We start from the raw sequence: 21,914 nt of genomic DNA on the forward strand, positions 1-21,914 counted from the left end.
AAGAGATTATCACTGCCTACCGATAGCCTAACAAAGACTGAAAACAGACAATCAGAAACTACAAGTAAAAGTATGAACAAAGGAATTATGAGAAGTAGGCATAAACCGAAGTCTCTCAAAACGTCCACATTAGGGCCTTCTAGAGGCCTAGTGTCTTTTTGTAAGTTTTTGTAATTAATTTGTTGTGTGTGAGAGAGAGTACACGGCCGGCCCCATTTGAACACGGTGCTACTGCCGCAAACCTCGCCTACATTACTTTGTTTCTTCCGATCCTAGACCCAAGTTCGGCGCCTTTAGAATGATTTTGTATTGAGCTGTGTGATGTACCGCGCGCACTGTTTGTCTTACTAAAATTTGCATTTTGCCACCGTTCCCCCTTCCTCCCCAACCCTCCCTTCTCTACAATGTTTGATCATCCACCTGTTTACGGCGTTTGTTGCGCATGTTTGTTGTGTTGTCATTTTTAGCCATTTCATTTTTGACAGAGACTCACCGTGGGCCAATTTAAAAATGCCTAGCACAAAAACTCGCTAAGCACAGAAAAAAGGTTACCAGCCAAAATTATTGTGTAGTACTTGGTGTCGACACACTCATTTTTTTGCTTAGCAAAGAAATTTTGTATAGCAGTATTATTTCCCTCTTATTCGAAACATCTTGCCGCGGCCACAAACCTTTTTTTAAATTTGTTTTAAATTATTGTGACATTTTTTGTTTTCTTGTTCATAATCATGTATGTGATCCCATGGAAACGACAAAATGGCTTCTCTTTGAGTTATCTTTGAACACAACATTAGCCCCCCCCCCCCAAAAAAAAGTGTTCTCTCTTATTAGTTTCCTTGTTACCAATGTTAGTATTTTAGTATAACAGTCTTATCAAATAAAATCGAATCCACGTGGTGTTTTTGTAACTCAGTCTCCCTCTCTCTTCTAAAAAAAAAGTTTATAGACCGGGAGACTTCAACAAGCCATTATTCCTTGGCAAATATTTGTTGTCAAAGACTTGTCAAAGACCAATCTTCTCACTTGGTGAATGAAGGCCTCTCATAAAATACGAGCCCAATAGTCGTCGAAGTTGCAAGAGAATACTGAAAGAAGTTGTAAGCTTTCAGAAGCTTAAATTCGAGACCTCATCAGCTGAGGTCTCGAAATTTGAAAATTTGAGTGAGAAATTACGTCGTTCTCAAAAACTACGGCACTTCAGAGGAAGCCGTTTTCCACAATGTTTGATATAATCAACTGGCAACAGCTCTCCATTGCTCGTTACCAATGCAAGCAATTATTTTGAGTATTTACCAATAGTGTCCAGTGCCTTTACACAAAGAAGTTTAATAAGGGGATAGGAGACAATTCGTTTTGAGAAAACTATCTTGCCGTCATTTTAATGGGCCTGCGAAAAAACGCACTAAAACTATCAAGTAGTCAAATTTTGCACTTACAAAAAAACCCCGAAAACCCCCAAGCTCAAAGGAATCGGCCTGCTTTTTGTGAAATTACATTATTCAGAAATAGAGAGACAAAAATTGTTTGTAAAATTGATGGGGCCACGATAAGTGGAACAACCTTTATCACACTTTTGACCACTGAGAGATCAGTGCCTTCTTGACAGAAAATGAGCCAACGTGTAAATAGCGACCTCTATTGATTTCGTTTTGTGTATTCGATTTTCGTAGCTGGAAACGCGCTCTATGACTGTGAGCTTGTAGATGGTGCTTAATGTTCAATAGCTTGGGGAATACCGTTAGGGCTTCATCCAAAACCAACTTCTTTTTAAGAAAAAAAAACGCTTTAATTTGAACTAAATACATTATAAGCTCTACGATGTCTCCCTATTTGGTCAAAGTAATTTTCAGTAAAAAAAACTAGCGAAAGTTGTGTAATAAAACAATAACATTAACTACACGTTATATTTCAAAACGGCATGTTGTTGACAGGCTTTTAAATCCAGTCTTGTCGCGTGCACTGTTATGGTTTATCAATGGTGCACCTGCAGATGCACCAGACTGTATTTTCTTCACCACACGACGACCACCCGATATGGATGGATTTTCGTTTCCAACAGTGGAGGGCACGAGTCACTAATTAATAATAAAAACGCGGATTTTTTAATCACCAGATAACAGTGTGAATGTAAACGTGTTTGAAGAATACGTGGGCAGGCGAAGTGAAGAATATCTGGTAAGTTACAATTCCCATATTTTGTTTCTTAAATGGTTACACAACATTTTGATTGAATTGAAGACTTCTTCATGATTTTTGTAAATTTGTCTGTCATTCAGCATGCAGTACGGTTTATGTTGAAAAGTCAGACCGTTGTCAACTGCCGCGCCTGAGCTGAGATGAAATGACATGATGTGATGCCATGGTCCTCCTGTCAGTGTGACCATAGAGTACTTACTCTATGGTGTGACTGTGTCAGTGTCAGTGTGACTGGTCAATGTTTGAATTGATGTGCTTTTATTTGAATGAAAACATTCCGAACGAAAAATGTGACCCGAAATCCAATTGAAAACAAAGTCATATTGATCAGTTGAAAGTGAATGTCAGTCATGCTCATGTCATTGTCAGACATGTCAGAGTAGAACATTATCATTGTTGTTGATTTTAAAATTAGCTTAATAATTGTTTTTCTTGAAAAAAAAGAGGAAAGTTTCCATTTTTTGGGGGTCTAATTAAATTGTATGAAAATGAAGTTCTTCATGAACATACAGATAGGGCTGGACAGCTCAGTTGGCATAGTTCAGTTCAGTTGTTAATTGGCATGTTAATCTCGCAGCGTGGTCAAATATATGTAGTAATACCGTTCAAGTAAATTTGTCTTCATTCACCATATTATAAATTGAGGTTTAATGATTACTCTACTTACAATTATATCACAAATAATTGTTTGAAATCTTAATTTTTTTCAAAGCAAAATTAGCTTCCAAATATTTCAATTTCTGCTGGGCAGGAGAGATGATTTAAATTGTTCAGTCTATGTAATTTATCAGTTCGCATTGCCTGCAGCTACTAGCTCCACTTACCCCCGTAGTTGCGATAGTCGTATGGCCCTGGTTTCTCCATGTGAACAGGCTAAGGCATGGGGCTGATAATAATATGTACAAATTGCTGACCGATTTGATCCCAACGCAATAAAATTATAAATGGTCCATTGATAGAAGATCATCACAAGTGGGGAAAAAACCTTAGGAGAATCATGAAATTCTAACTGCAGATAAGGCTTGTGTAAAATCAGTGGACACAGGCTGTATTTATCAGCAAATGGCATGATATTCCCCCTATATTATCTCAGTTTTGTGGACCCGAGAAATTCAGTAAGATTCTGAGTATGTAACTAGCCCGACAAAGACTGTGAAATTCTTTATGTAGATCAGCCCTTGTACTAAATAAAATGTTTCTATTTTTTTCCACAATAGTCAAGTATTTTGTTTACCACACTTTTCATATCATGTGTGCAGTAGAATGTGAGTAAAATTTGCAAAACAATATTGTAATATTGTTTATACCCGATGCAAAATTTAACTTCTATTATTATATTGTAATGATTAGACCTATAACTAAAACTTTACACCAAAAAAAAAACATCAAACACTCATTGAACTTTAAAACTAGAAAGTCTGTTATGAGCATTGTGAGAAAAACAACATTACAAACAAAGTAAAAAGGAGTGGTGTTTAGTTTGGGAAAGATTGGCAAAAAGGGTAGAAGTTTTTTTCATTAAAAAAAACAAACTGCTTTTGAAGCAAGGTTCATTTATGATTATACAGGGTTGCCATTGAACAACTATTGCACATCGCCTCATTACTTTTGTGTGCTCAGTTTTGGGTACCTTGTTTTATTAGACTGTCCTACAGGTGGGCTACATGTATATTATAAAACTTTATCATTTTAAGTTTAGGTAGAGCATGGAGGGCTACCTCTATGGGTAGAGAGTGCACTATTCAGCCTTTTAAGAGCTGTAAGTGGTTTTAATAAAGGGTCAGTCCAACCAGTGGTTAATAAGTACTTTACGGTTCATCAAGTATTTTAGACTCCCATTTAGATCGAGTCAACTATTTAGGAATCAACAAGTTCCCTCTTCTTTGACCTGGTTAGTAACAAGAACTTTTCCTCTTCTACCTGGTGTCAAAAGGACCACAGACTTTTCTATGGTCTAACCACTGGGCTGTAAACGCAACCATGACAATACAAGCACAATTATAAATTCTTAATCGGTGCTGTACACATTGGCGGTTCGTTGTGAACAAACAAACGCTTCCTAAGCCCGAGGGGGGCAGTTAGCTTCGCTGGAAGCTCAACTGGAGCTCATTCATGGCAAAAAACTCAGTCAGGGGTGTGACCATCATAGAGTCCATCATACGATGGAGTGATAGAGATTCCTCCTGGCCCAGTTGATATACAGGCCACCCACTACCACAGATACATTGCCAGCTCTTTTTGGCTGTTAAGATATTTATGACAGCTTGTTGAAGGAAGGGGGCACCAAGGCAAAGACTTGGTTGAACATTTTGCTGGAATAGTTTTCTATTAAGAAATATTTTGCAGGATACCAGTCACATTTGGTACTGTGTAATTGTACTTAGCGTGTAACCTTATTCTGTTAAAGCCATTGGACACTTTCGGTACAGATTTTGTTTTTTTAAAGTTCACAGATTTACAAATAACTTACAGGGTTTACAGAAGGTAATGTTGAAAGACTTCTCTTGAAATATTATTCCATGAAATGCTTAACTTTTTTGAGAAAACATTAAAACAATATCAATTCTCGATATCGAGAATTACGGATTTTTTTTAAACACATGTCATGACACGACGAAATGTGCGGAAACAAGGGTGGGTTTTCCCGTTATTTTCTCCCAACTCTGGTGACCGATTGTGCTTTAATTTTCACAGGTTTGTTATTTTATAATATAAAAGTTGTGATACACGAAGTGTGGGCCCTGGACAATACTGTTTGTCCAAAGTGTCCAATGGCTTTAAGCAACAATTATTTTGTGCAGGACTACTTTTTGTGCAAGCAAAAAGTAGCAGGATACCAGCCACATATTATATTTAGTATTGTACTTTGCCTTGTATTTTAAACATTTTCTGGTAGGGGAAATTGTTTTTTGCATGGCTATTTTTTATGCTTAAAAAAGTAATTCCATGAAATTGGACCCTTCACATTAAAACAAAAGCCACTGGCCTCCATGACCTCTGTCCACTTCCAAACCTGGACCATCTCAAGTTTCTTTTTCAGGAAACCCAATCTCCCTTTAACAGTGTCCTGGCTTCAGGTTTCAAACAACTACAACAGGATTAGGGTCAAGACCTTGATAAAGTAACCAACTAAACAGTGTCATTCAGTACAATAAGGTCATTTTTTTCTGTAACAATTACTGTTAAAGGCACTGGACACTATTGGTCATTACTAAAAATAATTGTAAGCATAACAACTGTGGTAAACAAGCAATTATTGGTAGCTGTTGATCGTGAGAAACCATATCCTCTGAAGGAAAGTAGTTTTTGAGTATGAAGTAATTTCCCACTAAAATAATTGAATTTAATTCGAGAGGTCTCAAATTCAAGCATCTGAAAGCACACAACTTAGTGTGACAAGGGTGTTTGTTTTCTTTCCTTAGTAACTCGCAACTTCAAAGACCAATTGAGCTCAAATTTTCACAGGTTTGTTATTTTATGCATATGTTGAGATATACCAAGTGAGAAGACTGACCTTTGACAATAATTACCAAAGGTGTACAGTGCCTTTTCAAGACCTTGATTAAATTTCTGACTTAACAGTGTCATTCAGTACAATAAGGTCATTCTTTTCTGTAACAATGACTCCAAAAAGCCATGACTGATCCCTGAGTCCTTGGTGTTTAAAAGTTTGTTATGCAATTAACCTTCAAGTTGGTCTTTGATAATGTGCAAATCCTCTAACTAGATGACATTGCTATTTATTTCAAGCAATGACAATAGCATCTGTATGAAGAAATACAAAAGTGATCAACTCGAGAAGAATTGGAGAGGCTGGAAACTGCAGGCCATTAAATTTTGTTTGCATTTGTAGGTCCCTTTTTTTGGTTAACAGTTTGCAATAGCTCATTATATTTTCTCGAAAGAACTTAGGTTTGCTGTTTATTAAGAGTCATAGCACTTTATTAACTTCCCTTTGAAGAACACACTTTGTAGTGAGTTTGTGACTTTGTTTTGTCAGATAGAGACAGGGTTCGACTGGGAATTTTGTTTGTGAACGGGGGGGGGGGGGGGGGGGGGGGTGCATTCTGGACCAAGTTTTGTTTGAAGTTTGGTTGAAGCGAATGGAAGTGAAACAAGTTCATCTGCAAGTTTTACTTAATTTTAATGTTTGGTTTTATAAAGGGTTGCATCTTACAATTTGTTTGTGGCCACAATTCAAGCGTATTGGCCTGCTAGCTTGTGTGTGTGGAGAATCCTGATACATAAATTAAAGAAAAACTATTTTATTTTTTTATATATTTAGAATCCAAATATTTTTTTAAAGTTATTTCTTAATAGAAAGGCTATGATAGTCAAAATTGTTTTCATGTAATACTTCTCAGCTTGTTCCAACTGTTAATTAAAATCAAATAAGTGTCATGAATCATAGAATAAAGAATAGAATAATGTTTTATTGTCACTTGTAAAAAAAACCAAATATTTGTACAGTGAAATTCGTTTTGGTTTTGCGTGTCTTAAAATATGTTATATAAAAATTACACTAAAAATTTACCATTTATACAAAAATACATCAAAATATATAAACATCTCTGAAAAGTATTACAATATACAGGCGAAATTCGAAAGATGAAAACAGTACGATAGAATTAAAATCAGAAATAGACATTCATGAATAAAACCTGTCATTTAGAACACGAACAGCTGTGGGATACTCTGCAAAGTACGGTTAGATCCAGATTTAATTGAATGGAAACGATTCTTAGACCGCATGGGCTTAAAGAGGTTACGTGCCGGTGAAACTGATCATCTACTATAGAGAGGGCTCGTTTTTCAACTCGAGACAGATACAGTTTATCAAGTGATGGAAGTTGGCCACCTATGATTTTACTTGCTGTATGAACGATCCGGCTGATACGCGCTTCCGGTCATCGGCTGTTGCATTGCCCCCCCAAATGATCATTGACTGAATCATGAGATTTTTCAGATATTACGTTTTTTGGGGGGCAATTTGTTTATTGTTATCGAAACACTTTCTACAGGAAAATGCACTGTGTGTACCGGAATGTTTAAAGGGATGCTGCAGTGAATTCAAATAAAACAGTTAATTTTGCTGTCATTTATTTATAAAATATGTATTGAACATCAATAAAATTTGTTTTGTTTATTCCCGACATATCTAACTTGCGTAATTAGCAAATAAGTCATGCCCCCTGGATTGTTACCGCCCCCCTACCATCGACGTCAAGTCGCGAATTCAAACATATCGTCGGCAAAAAGAGTCTGGTCCCCAACTACACGCGCCTAGGTACCAGGCCACACAGTGCACACGTCTCTATATGCACACAGCCAGGGGGCCCAGTGGCTCGGGTTACCGACATGACGTCACATTTATGCAAATGAAGGCTCCCTTTTAGGGGCGGGGTGGGTTCCCCTAATCGCTTGAAAACCATTTTTAAAATACTTGCTCATTTAATATAAAAAAACAAAAAAAAACAAAAACAAGTCATGTTTAATCGTTTAAATGAATAACAAAAACACTGCAGCCACCCTGTAACTAAAATTGAATAATAATTTATATGAGATTTTTTTAAATATTATTTATTTTATCCAGTTTATTTTTCTTTCACAAAACACTGTCTACAGCAGGAAAATGCACCGAATAATGTAACGGAAATCTTATTAACTGCACATAATGATCTCCCCACTCGTATTTTCTGACCTAATTTGTTCCGTCTTGCTCGACTGGATTTGTTCTAAATTAAATCCAATGACGACATGTCAACAATCGCAAAGACATGGATCACATTTCATAGAGATTATTTTGTCATTCATACAATGTACATTGTATGCTGGTCACTTGCGAGTCAAATAACAACATTTGCATTGTAGTACATGGGATATCATTTGTCAGAATACATTAGTATCAGTGGGGTGGCAGCGACGTAGCATAGCATAGCAAGGTTGGTTTCACTCTGGGTATCGTTGCTTTTCAGTTGAGGGGCAATGTTTTTCCCTGTATTGAGGGTGCAACCCCTGGTCTTGGCCTTGGTGCCCCTTCAAAAGTCTTCCAATTTTAGAAGCGCCTTTCTGCAAAATGAAAATGGCTTTGCCCTCTCAAAGATGAAACTCAAGGCCTGAAGTGTAGCTCCAGCTTTCCAAAGGTTGTTACTGTAGTGTGTTCCTGTTTCAAGTACAGGTAGATGTTCTTTGGTTATCATTGTTTTGTAATGTGTTTAAAGGCAGTGGACACTATTGGTAATTACTCAAAATAATTTTCAGCATAAAAACCTACTTGAAAACAGAGCTGTTCTGTTGATAGTATTTAAAACATTGTGAGAAACGGCTCCCTCTGAAGTAAAAAACATAGTTTTCGAGAAAGAAGTTATTTTCCACGAATTTGATTCTGGGACCTCAGAATTAGACTATCAAGCATCTGAAAGCACACAACTTCAATTTTCAAATGTGCCGTTGTCTAAGAGTGTAGATTGCTCATGGGGACTGTTCATAAACTGCTTGGTTGGAAACGGCAAGCAAGTGAGAAGACTGGTCTTTGACAATTTCCAAATGTGTACAGTGCCGTTGTCTAAGAGTGTAGATTGCTCATGGGGACTGGTCATAAACTGCTTGGTTGGAAACGGCAAGCAAGTGAGAAGACTGGTCTTTGACAATTTCCAAATGTGTACAGTGCCGTTGTCTAAGAGTGTAGATTGCTCATGGGGACTGGTCATAAACTGCTTGGTTGGAAACGGTGTCAGTGACCTGAGTTAATTGAGTCTCACTGAATTTTCAACATTGTGGATTGTGGTACTTATCTTTGAAGTGTCTGAAACCATCTGAAACTAAATTGAGACAAGCCCATGAAGTCTTGAGACAGGTTTGCGTATATGTAAAGACTTGCCCTTAGATTTTTATTTAACTTAAAGGCAGTGGACACTATTGGTAATTACTCAAAATAATTATTAGCATAAAACCTTTCTTGGTGACAAGTAATGGGGAGAGGTTGATGGTATAAAACATTGTGAGAAACGGCTCCCTCTGAAGTGCCCATAGTTTCCGAGAAAGAAGTAATTTTCCACGAATTTGATTTTGAGACCTCAGATTTAGAACTTGAGGTCTCGAAATCAACCATCTAAACGCACACACCTTCATGTGACAAGGGTGTTTTTTTCTTTCATTCATATCTTGCAAGTTCGATGACCGATGGTTGAGCTCAAACTTTCACGGTTTGTTATTTTATGTATATGTTGAGATACACCAACTATGATAGTGTCCACTGCCTTTAAAACTTACCCTTATAAAAAAAAAACTTGAAACTAAAGATTTGAAACAACTTAAAACTTGCCCTTATAAAAAAAACCGACTTGGAACTGCCTTAAAAACTTGAGACCTGTCTTTAAGGACTTGAGAAATAAAAACTGCCCTTATAAACTAGAAGCGTGCCATTAAATATTTGAAATTTACCATGACAAACTTTAAACTTGCCCATAAAGATTTGAGTCTTGATCAAATAAACATAAAACAGACATTTCTCCATCAAAGACTTAATGACAACTCTGTAAACTCAGAAATAGTTGTCCAGCCTTTTATTTTATTAAGGTAAACAGTCCCACTTCCTTTTTTATATATTATTTATCACCCCTTTCCTTTCAAAACTAAAATATGATTAAGTATTTTTTGTTCCTTCGCCATTTGCCAACCTCCTTCATTTACTTTGCCAACCTTCCCTGACCCATATTGTAAACAGTTTTTTATTTAGACGGGTAGATTAACATGACTGCTTCAAGGCTTTTTCAATTAAAATACAGCCACATTTCCTTAAAATGATAATAAACCACAAGCTTGAATAATCTGAGGCTGGCTGCGTATAAATGTCACGTACTTGTAGCCACAGATCTCAACGTAGCCACAGATCTCAACGAGACTTCATTAGAATAGTGGAAGTGAAAACCTGATAAGAAATTTTATAAGAAGGAATTGGCACTCATGTGGTATCTGTCAAGGCGAGTCATAGATCCCTGCCCCCCCCCTCGTACACGTTATTTCCCATCAGAAGTGAATTAATTGAACAGGTTGTTGAAGCAGTGTTTGATTTTTTTGATTTATCCAACTCTCAGGAATGAAGAAAATTCACAAACTGATTTTAAATACTGTAAAGTTGTGAGTTTGACTTCATACAGGGGGTCAATCTGGAATATTTCAACGACAATAAAAAGGTTAAAGTTTAGGATTATATTGAAGCGCATTTTCGAAAACATGGTCAGTTAGATTAGAAGGTAATACACTTGGTTCTTTTATGAGCATTACACAACACATGTGCAGGGATGGGACTTATGGTTTTACATCCCAAGGTTGAAGCATACATACTGGTTAAGTATCTACTCTTAAAGAACCTAAGTGTCATGACCGGGACTCGAACCCTCACTCTGCTGATCAGAAACACCAGAGCTTGAGTCCAGTGCACTTGCCACGACCATATAAACTACACGGTACTCATTTAAATTAATATACTTCCTATACAAAAACAAAAGTTTGCTGTAGGCCTACATGTAAAGTCCCTTTAAAAACTAAACAGTGTATCAACACCAAATGAAACAAGGGTCAAGACCAGGACTCGAACCACACTCTGCTGATCAGAAACTCAAGAGCTTGAGTTGACCGCTCAGCCACGACATGACCATAATATACATGTACACAGAACTCATAAAAATGAATACACACTGTAAAAAAGAGTTTGCTGTATATTGTGTAGTCCCTTTAAAAACTATAGTGTATCAACACCAAATGAAATTTGTATTTAATGAGATTTACTGTTGCCTTGGGATTGCTATTCGGAAACCGATATAAGACCACTAATACACGTATTGCTATTGGTATAGGCCGTTAAAGAATAACGACGACTCGGGTTGAAAAACAAAATTAATTAAAAACAGGGAGAGAAGTGTGTTCAGTCTGCTCTCTATTTAATATTAAACCAAAATGGTAGACGCACGTAGGATATTTTTTTGGGCCAGCAAACTAAATCTAATAATTATGTGTCAATTACGCCAAAGGTGTAACTTTTGAACAGATTTTTGTAAAAGGATATTTCGAAGGCCCTTGCAGAAATAAATTTGTTTTTAAACAAGACCTAGTTTGTTTGTTTTTGAAAAATAAATTTTAACTATTGTTTTTGTGAGCTGATTTGAACTGTGCTCTTGTGTTTATAATTGTTAATAAACTGAGATTAACACTAACAGCTGTTGGTAAAATATGTGCCAAATGTTGGGTTGAAAAAATAAACGTTAACAGATTGACACACCATTTTCATGGTCCAGTGGTTTTGATTTTGAATAACAATACCTTTGTTATTTCTAATTTAAACTGCAAAATACAACGACATATATCTTTCAGTTCTGTCGAGTAGTGAAGTGAAGGGTAAACCGTAAGTCCAGAATCTTTTTTAAAGGCAGTGGACACTATTGGTAATTACTCAAAATAATTATTGGCATAAAACCTTACTTTTGAGTAATGAGGAGAGGTTGATAGTATGAAACATTGTGAGAAACGCTCCCTCTGAAGTGACATAGTTTTCCAGAAAGAAGTAGTTTTCCATGAATTTGATTTGGAGACCTCAGATTTAGAACTTGAGGTCTCTAAACATACACAACTTTGTGTGACAAGGGTGTTTTTTCTTTCATTATTATCTCGCAAGTTCGAGCTCAAATTTTCACAAGTTTATTATTTTATGCATGTTGAGATACACCAACTGTGAAGGCTGGTCTTTGACAATTACCAATAGTGTCCATTGTCTTTAAGTGCTTGTTTCAATGTGAAACCCCTCAAATGTGAAAGCTGTAAAATAATTTCTCATTTTGATTTTGGTCTTGTAAAAAAGATTTCTGGTCCAGTAAAAGTTTTGAGCAAGCCTTGTGGTCTTGTTGTCTTTTCCTCAAACACGACCTTTGATAAATATGGTTATGGTCCTTTCAATTCTGAGCATTGATATAATTTTGCCTAAAATGCCATAGTTCTTGAGAAATGAGTACAAGCAGCTAGGACACAATTAAAGCCTATCCGATTTCATTGCTTTGCTAACCCCCAAGTGCTGCGCTTAGCCAAATTTCTGCACTAGCTTTTAAGCGTAAAATGCCTCGCAAACTGGAATACACACGCGCAAAAACCCAAATTCCTCGCTCACTTGTGAAATACGCTTGATGTAAGCACAGAATTCCCTGTTTACGGTAAGCAGAGCCATGAAATTGGGCCCAGTTCTGATGTCACAAGTCTGAAAGTCGATTTGGGGTACTTGAAAACAGTGAAAACTTATCAGGGTTTATTTCACTGTTGGGCCACACAAAATACGATTGACTGGTCTTTGACAATCACACCAATGTTGTCCGTATGTTGTAATGCACCTGCTGTATCACAGATTCAAAGAGACATTTAAAATAAATATTCAAAGTACTTAAAGGGTGTATGTACTTTTTGTAGGACAAAAAACACAGATTTACACTAAACTTACACAGTTTGAAGATCATGATAGTTGAAAGCTTCCCTGAAAATATTACGTGCTGAGGTGCTGCAGTTTTTGGGAAACGTCAGAGTAAAACAATTCAATCATTTTGGTCTCATGAGACGAAAATTAGTTTAAGCATTTACAAACGTATTTTCTTGACATTGTTTTACTCATTTCTCAAAAACTACAGCACCTCAGTAAGTAATATTTGAAGGGAAGCTTTCAAATCTTCAAACCCTGTAAGTTTAATGTAAATCTATGGACATTTTGAAAAAGTACCCAAATCCTATAACTCTAATTGGGAAACAGACCGGTTGTTGATTCAGTCATCCATTCTTTTTCAAGCGGAACAACCCTTCATTCTGTTTGTTGCCTTAGTTATCCTTCCGCCAACTAAAGGCTTTCCTTTTTACTACCGCAGATATTTGTGGCCATTGTTGCATACAATACCCTCAAACAGACAGGTTTTTTTTACAAAATGTTGATGATCTCTGGTGTACATGTTCTTCGTGCAGAGGGTATTTGGTTGATTGGTTTTTACTGTAAATTCATGTGGATCTGTTTAAAAATAGAACTATATCGAATGACAGTAATTGTTATCCCATGCTGTCTCTTTAGGATCGTTTGGAATCTATCACATTGTGAGCCACTATACAAATTAAGAGGCGGACAGTTTTAGATATAAATATTTTATTTGAATCAGCTTTATACACTATAGCAGCTTGTATTATTACAGGATAAGTTAGGATAAAAACATCAATGTTTAATTTTAGTCTGACTCTGAAAGCTGCCTGATTATAATTGAAGTTAATACTATTTTTCTGTAAAATATTTCCTTCTGAAATGAAGTGATATTTGAGAAAACCAGAAAACAACAAAGACCAAAAGGCTTATTTGTAATTTAAAAATAAAACGACGGGTTTCACTAATAATGCCAAAATTTTTCACATTTTTTATTTATTACTATGTACATATTGTTGATCACACAAAACATGCACACTATTTACGACTATTTTGTCAGCTATATACCAATCCTGTACAGAACCTAATGTTTTTAAAAACAGGAAGAAACTAAAAAGAAGATTTACCTGGAGGAAATAATCATCAATTAAGTCAACCCAAAATTTGACTTATTCTATGTAATAGGGGCAAGAAATGGTGCACAAATTATTTCCCATCGATGAACGCTGGCGACTGTGATTGCCCTTGATAGGGCAAGCACTTACAGAGGCACTGAGTTGTGAACGGCTCCATATTATTCAAAATTACATACCGTCAACCTAAACAGGTCTACGGCAGCACCGTGTAAAAATCGTTTCATGTAGCGATGGTTGATGGAAGCACATCTTGACGTTTTAATAAGTATGCTCCGATCGCCTTAAGACTCGTCTCGGAAGACGCTGCATGCTGCCTCACAGAGGGGGTTGATAATTCTACACTGTCTGAGGATGAAACCACAAAAACCTTGAACTTCGTTCTTGAAGGAGCGCAGTGGTTGTTTCGCCTGCCAATGAAGAAATGGATATGCTTATTCGAGATTTAAGGACTGGGATGTATGGGGTTGGGAAGTCCACAAAACCACAAAAATGAAAACGATCATCGAAACAGAATTTGTTTTTACAGGAGCAGAATCAAAATGAGAAGAAGAAACCCCCTAAAAAAACAAACTACATAGTTTAGCATTTTAAATATATACTGTAAACTGTTTTCTGTGAACGCACACTTTTTTAAAGAGACTTTTAAGTATCTCACTTGTACTGTGTACAGAACTATTTTTTAAATTTCTAATCAAAGGGAAGCACTTCAGAAAAGATTTGTTTTTCTTCAGGATTCTTACTGCCATTATTATCTTTGCAAAAGTTGGCTTTCGCATAATTACACAATTGATTTTTCGGGTCAAACAATTTATATTATGATTTCGCCTTTAAGAATTTAATTATCTTGATAGGCCTACATGTACGTTTCAAAATAGACAAGACTGTCAGGAGTTGTAGGAAGGGTGACTGGCAAAGTGCTAACATCACTGGACTCTGAGCGATGCCACAGTATCTGAGCTACCAGTATTAATCACAATGTTTATGATCAACTTGACATTTCCTTAATCCTTAAAATGTCATCATTGTCACATTATGTATATGTATCTTAGTTTATGGTCAATAAATTCAAAGCCTATTATATGACACCCCATACCAGCATAATTATCCCCAAAATGTAAAATAAAATACAATAAAAAATCTATTCATAAAAAGTAAAAGTACTGGTACCACACAGGTACATGTTGTAGTACCAGCTTCAGTATGACGTGACTATATTCTAGAGAATATTTCTAAATCAACAGTAGCGCTTTCATGCCTCTTCTAAAACCAAATAAATACATGAGGATATTTGTGTATTATGATTTGTAGTCTCTTTCTCTGTGTACATTGCAGACAGCTAAACCTACACAGTCTTCTTTCTGATATCGCTGTCGGCGCTAAATTTTTTAAACAAACCTTTAAAAACTGGTCGCCAGGCAGCCGATTAATTTCACAATGTAATGTTTACCAACAATTGTCAACCGAGTGAGATATCAAATGGAATGTAAACACTTAAAGTTCTGCCGTCTGCGCTTAATAGTGCACTCTAGCCTCGGAGAGCCAGAACTGCACTGAGGATTTTTTTTATCTCTCCGCAGGGAGCGAAAATCAATTTATAAAAATGTGCTACTTATGATAATGTTGTTCAAATGGAGCATTGAGCGTTTTCCAGGAATGATTTCTCTTTGGAATGAATTTATTGTAAACGTTGATCCCTAAGTGCCTAATTTTTTAAACATTTGTTGTTGTTAATTGGTGATTAAATTGGTTTATTTTCCCCTGTTCTATATGCATTTAATGTACATTTTTGTGATAAGTTATTTGTCTAAAGAATGTGTTCTGTTTGTGTACTAAACTATTCATTTTTGATATTTTTGGGGGAGAAGGAGAAAATTTGGCATGCTTGGGCAGTGAGAATATTTAATGTATCCACAGGGAATTAAAGGGTGTTTAAAGACAGAGTGTACTTTTGGTAATTACTCGATACGGTATTGAGAATAACAAATTGATCTTGTTCTGTACTTTTTAAACATATAAGAGTGAAAAACACCACTCTTTACATTTGGAGTTGTCCCTCATATGGCTCTTTAAAAAGAGTGGTGGTTATTTCAATCTTTTAGAGGACTCCAGGACAGAGTGAAAAATCACTCCAAAAGATGCAAACTTCAATCTAAAAGAGTGGAAGACCATTGGAAAAAGAGTTGTCCCTCATATGGCTCTTTAAAGAGTGCTTTTCACTCTTTTGCATTTAAAGAGTAATGATCATTACTCTTGAGCACTAGAGAGCTATTGATATTAAAACATTGTTATAAACGACCTCCTTTACAGGAACATGTTGCCTTGGATCGGTCGAGTTGGTCTTTGAAAAGCATTTGTTATCGTTTGTTATAAAATGCATTGGCTAGAAAGATGCTGTAAAAGTAGAGTACAATGAACCACACAAACATGCCTCAAAATTGCATCATGGTTTTTTTTTTACCTCGTCGACTAACACGGTCGGCCATTTATGGGAGCCAAATGTTTGACTCCCATAAATGGCCGACCGTGTTAGTTCGCAAAGTAAAAGGAAAACCACGCAACTTCGAGGAAAATTTGTGTGGATTATTATTATATTCTACCTTTAAAACATCTTTCTAACCATAAAAAACGTATTTTATAACAAACGGTTACAAACGCTTTTTATAGACCAACTCATCCGATCCAAGGCAACGTGTCCCTTTAAAAGTGTTATTTTACAAAAAATAATTTGATTCTGAGAAAGACCTCAGGCACTTTCTCAGCCATCTGAAAGCACACAATTTTTTGATGCAACAGGGATGTTTTTTCTTTCAATTTTGTCTTGCATCTCCGGTGACCAATTGAACTAAAATGTTCACAGCTGTTTTTTTATTTATGTTGGGATACACCAAGTGATAGTTCAATTACCAAAAAGTGTACGTCTATGCTATTTAAATGTGAATGATCAGCTAGTCTTTATGTGGTGAATTGAGCTTTCATTGGTGAAAACTTACACTTTATGTACATGTGGCACCAAATTGTTGAAAAGTTTATTTTTGAAAATAATTTTCAAATTTAAAAATTCCAACTGCAATTTTTGTTTGATTCTTTTGGACTGATGACGACTGCATTTGTAAACTGATTATGCTTTATACTGGTACATGGGATCAAGCAGACCACTATAATCAGAGTCCAACAGTTTTGGTAATGAGTTGCCATATGGTGTTGCATTTGGTTACTAGTGGGGATGGATCAAAGTAAACCACTCAAGGGAGTTAAGGTAAATCAACTAGAGGAAAACTTCCTCAGTTCTTAAATTAAACCCAGAACCCAAATATCCGTATCTCCCAGCAGTTAGCCTGTTTTGATTTGATGTATTAAGTAATCTGATTTTGAGGCTACAAATTAATTATATAATCGTTACCGACGTCACGAACTAACACACACATAGATGCAAGGTTAGCAATCAGAGAAAACAGTGTGTAAAGTTGAACGCTTTGTTTGATTGAATCCATCTTTTCTAAAAAAAAATTGGTTTGATTGACTCGTTATTGGAGGCTACTTAACTACGTATTGTGAATAGATGGTGGTCAATTTAAAGAGGGACTCCAAGGGCAAACTCGGTTTTTGTGATCCACTCAATTTCCAGGCGTAGTGAAAGTTGGGGAAAATTACAAGTCTATAACCTGCAAAAGTTAGTGGCCTGCATTTCGACCCCACCAAAGTCTCTGTCAAAGTCTATAACTTCGCGTTTGAAAAGCAGTATATGTGCACAACGTAAAAGCCTTTGTACCCTTTCAGAGCGAAATTTAAAACATTACATCATCGGATGTCAAAAACAAATGGTCTGTAGATTCAAAAGACGAATTGTTGCGCCAGTCAATGGGTCAAATTTTATGATGTTTTGGATTAATATCATCAAAATTCGTGAATGAACTAAAAATTCCTTGTACACAAATGTTCAGACCATGTAGAGCGCATTGATATGATTATTGTAAAATGCACTGTTTAAGAACATGTTTTTATTATTATTTGTAGGGAAAGGGGAGGGGTGGGGAGAGAGGAACAAATTGGAGGTAAATTACAAATTGCATATCCGGATATCCGGAGATGAGATTCGCTTTAAAGGAGTTTTTGAATTAGCCCGCTGAGGGTTTGAATTTTAATTGACTGATCAATTCCATTCCAAAGACTGGGACCGTAGTCTTGAAGATTCATTTTGGGAAAGAAAAAGAAGAAGAGACGACAAATGCATCCCAAGCTGAATTGGAGCAAATTTGACTTTATTGCCGTAGTAACGACTCACTATAGTCTCTTGAAATGTGCGACTTTGATCAGACAAGCAAGAAGTCTGTACATCTGGGTCAACCTTTCCAGTACTTGACTGCAGAATGAAGGGGGGGGGGGGATGGTTACAACTCCTCTCCTTTTCCCACAACCCAACCAGAAGAAAAAAATTCAAAGTCGATAACGAGGGGTTCATTATTTAAAGTGAGGCACGGAAAATGTGTTTTTTTTTTCTTTAAAAAAAAGGCAGTCATTTCTTTTCCTTTGATGGTGGACCATGTAGTGGAGATGATAAAGTCTAAAGGAGAAATGGAGAGCGTTTCCAGGCGTGACTTCCGGTTTATTTTAAGAGAGGCAGAATATTTGGTGTATTTTGCTCTCTCCTGAAGAATGTTAAGATCACAACAATGGGTATTCTCAGAGCCAAAAATCATCTCAAACAATACTTTTTAGACAAGATTGTCAACTCCTACAAGGTTTTGTATTAAGAATTAGGGACAAAGTTGTTAAGTTTTGTTTTGCAGTTGAACATTCCTTATAAAACCACCGAGGACAGTAGTAACATGTTTTTTTGTGTCCGTTGAATACACGCCCAGCTTAGTGGCCAGTCGTCTCATTAAAGCTCAAAGCTCATAAAGGATAGAAAGCCCTTATTCAGATTCCACACAAATGAGAACACAAATCTGACTGCTCTGAAGTAGAACAAGTAGCCGATCCAGACCTGTATTTACTCCCAGTACAGTGGGGCGATTATTTACTCTTTAGGGTTGTTTGCTGTTTACTCACATCACTGTTCCATTGTGGGACTTGTTTGTCTAACTGTTGTTTAGGTTCTCTATGTATGCATTCCTACTGGTGGTCAACCCACACTATTGCTGTCACAAACTCACAATCAGTGTTTGGGAGATCCCTATAGAGAGCCACTTCATCCTTGTGAAAGGATGTTTGCTCACTGCTTTGAACTGGGGGGGGGGGCAAGACATGGAACTTACGGTTACAACCCACTTCAGGTCGTAGGAGTGTATCTGTGTATGTTTGGTCTGAATTTGATTTAACGAGGGGTATTTGTTCGTGCAGTTCTTTTTTAAACTTAGATTTTTAAATAGTTTTTATTTTGAAGATTTAGAGGTGTCACATTGACTTAATTACAGTTCAGTCATTTAGATATCTATTTATTTAGGAGTGCGAGTACAACGCTCTCGTCCAAACTCCTAAACCTTGAAAGAAGAGTGTAACAAATTCTTTTTTTTTAAATTATTTAACTATTCTTCATGCACACATTCCTGCTGGTGGTCAACCAGACTGTTGCTGTTACAATCAGCGTTTGGGAGATCCCTTTGCAACCCCCTCTTCATCCTTGTGAAAAGATGTTTGCTCACTGCTTTGAACTGGGGGGGGGGATGGAACTAATGGTTGCAACCCACTTCAGGTTGAAGGGCTATGCGGATGTGTATGTTTTGTTTGAATTTGTTTTACGAGTGGTAGGCTACCTGTAGTTTTTATTTCAGTTGAGTTTGAAATTTGTATTTTTAAATAGTTTTTATTTTGATGGTTGTAGAGAGGTCGTATTGATTTATTTTAGTTTAGACATTCAGACATTTACCGTTAAGGAGTACAAGTGCAAAGAAGAGTGTACAAAAATTTTTTTAAAACTATTCTTCATGCACACATTCCTGCTGGTGGTCAATCGACTGTTGCTGTCACAATCAGTGTTTGGGAGATCCCTTTGCAACCCCCTCTTCTTCCTTGTGAAATGATGTTTGCTCACTGCTTTGAACTGGGGGAGGGGGGCAAGACATGGATCTAATGGTTACAACCCACTTCAGGTTGAAGGACTGTATGCGGATTGTGTATTTTTTGTGTGAATTTGTTTTATGAGGCTACCCGTAGTTTATATTTTAGTTGGGTTTGAAATTTGTATTTTTATTTTTATTTTTTATTTTTGATGGTTGTAGAGGTGTCGCACGGATTTATTTTAGTTTAGCCATTTAGACATTTACCGTTAATGAGTGCAAGTGCAATCGCTCTCGTCCAATCTAAACCTTGTAAAGAGGAGTGCAAAACCAATATCGACTAATTTAAAACAAAATATTTTTAGAAGAATGTGTGAAGTTAGGTACTTAAAGCCATTGTACACTTTCGGTAAACAGTATTGTCCAAGTCCCACACTTCGTGTATCACAACTTATATATAAAATAACAATCCTGTGGAAATTTAGGCTCAATCGGACATCGGAGTCGGGAGAAAATAACGGGAAAACCCACTCCTGTTTTCGCGCGTTTCGCCGTGTCATGACATGTGTTTATAACAAATCCGTAATTCTCGTTAACGAGAATTTATATTGTTTTACCGTTTTCTCAAAAAGTAAAGCATTTCATGGACTAATATTTCAAGAGAAGTCTTTCATCATTACCTTCTATAAACCCTGTAAATTATTTGTAAATCTGTGAACTTTTTTTTTTTTTCTGTACCGAAAGGGTCCAATGGCTTTAAGAGTTCAAAGCGCTTAGGAAATTGTCATTTTTCTACTCACTTCTTTCTATTGAACCTAATCAAAGGGAGGCATTCCAGTCGATGACACAATTTTTTTGGGGGGTCATTACTAAAGTATGATCTTATCTTCTTTCAACCAGATAACCTCAGGGTTAGCGTCACCCCATCCCCTTCATGCAATTCCATCAATTGTGACTGAACAAACATGCTGGGTCCAAGTTCCCCAAAAATTCCCTGGGATTCTTACTTCCTAGAAAATGGCTGATGGTGAAGAAAAAGGCAATGGTTTGTTTGTCTGTTTGTTTCTTTGTTTGTTATTGGTATTGGACGCTATTGGTAATTACTCAAAATAATTATTAGCATAAAACCTTACTTGGTGACGAGTAATGGGGAGAGATTGATAGAATAAAACATTTTAAGAAACGGCTCCCTCTAAAGTGACATAGTTTTCGAGAAAGAAGTAATTTTCCATGAATTTAATTTTGAGACCTCATTTGATTTTGAGACCTCAAGTTTAGAATTTGAGGTCTCGAAATCAAGCATCTGAAAGCACACAACTTCGTGTTTGTTTTCTTTCATAGTTATCTCGCAACTCCGACGACCAATCAAGCTCAAATTTTCACAGGTTTGATATTTTGTGCAAATGTTGAGATACACCAAGCTAAACTCCCTCTTCTTCAATCCTCTTTCTCCCTTTTCAAGACCTTGCCTGTCGTGGCTTATTTTTAGGGCAATTTCCCATGAATATTTTATTTTTCAAATGTAACGACCATTTGCAATGAATTCAGGCCTAGTCTGTCACTCAGCGACTTGATTCTAGATACTAATGACCACAAGCACTTAGGTGCATGTGGAAGACTGTGTGAAATCGAATACAGTACCTACATGTATCCTGCTTGCCAAAGAATGGGTTGATTTCTAGATTTTACTTGTTTAAAGCAGTGGACACTATTGGTAATTACTTAAAACAGTTTTATTTAGCATAAAACTTTACTTGGTAACGAGTAATGGGGAGAGGCTAATAGTATAAAACATTGTTAGAAACAGCTCCCTCTGAAGTTAGGAAGTTTTCGAAAAACAGAAGAAGTAATTTTCCACGAATTTGATTTAGAGACCTCAGAATTAGTAATCAAGCATCTGAAAGCACACAACTTTGTGTTACAAGGGTGTTTTTTTCTTTCATAGTTATCTCGCAACTTCGACGAACAATTGAGCTCAAATTTTCACAGGTTTGTTACTTTGTGCATAATGTTGAGATACACCAAGTAGTGAGAAGACTGGTCTTTGACAATTACCAATAGTATCCAGGGTCTTTAAAGGTAGAGTCATAGATTGGTAAATACTCCAACGATTATGGACCAGAAAAACTCACTAAGTGAGGAGCACTG

The 21,914-nt window shown here is 36.5% G+C and overlaps 1 protein-coding gene across 3 annotated transcripts in view; it reads left to right on the forward strand.

Moving 5' to 3' along the window:
* The first annotated feature begins 2,001 nt into the window (after positions 1-2,001).
* Positions 2,002-21,914, forward strand: part of LOC139943974 (uncharacterized) — a 176,781-nt gene continuing 156,868 nt past the window's right edge. For all 3 annotated transcript variants that reach the window (XM_071940893.1, XM_071940895.1, XM_071940896.1), the window contains exon 1: positions 2,002-2,175. The gene's annotated coding sequence lies outside the window, so the exon portion shown is untranslated. The remainder of the gene's footprint in view (positions 2,176-21,914) is intronic.

The sequence above is a fragment of the Asterias amurensis genome, chromosome 11 (genome assembly GCF_032118995.1).
Source record: "Asterias amurensis chromosome 11, ASM3211899v1".
Taxonomy (NCBI): Eukaryota; Metazoa; Echinodermata; class Asteroidea; order Forcipulatida; family Asteriidae; genus Asterias; species Asterias amurensis.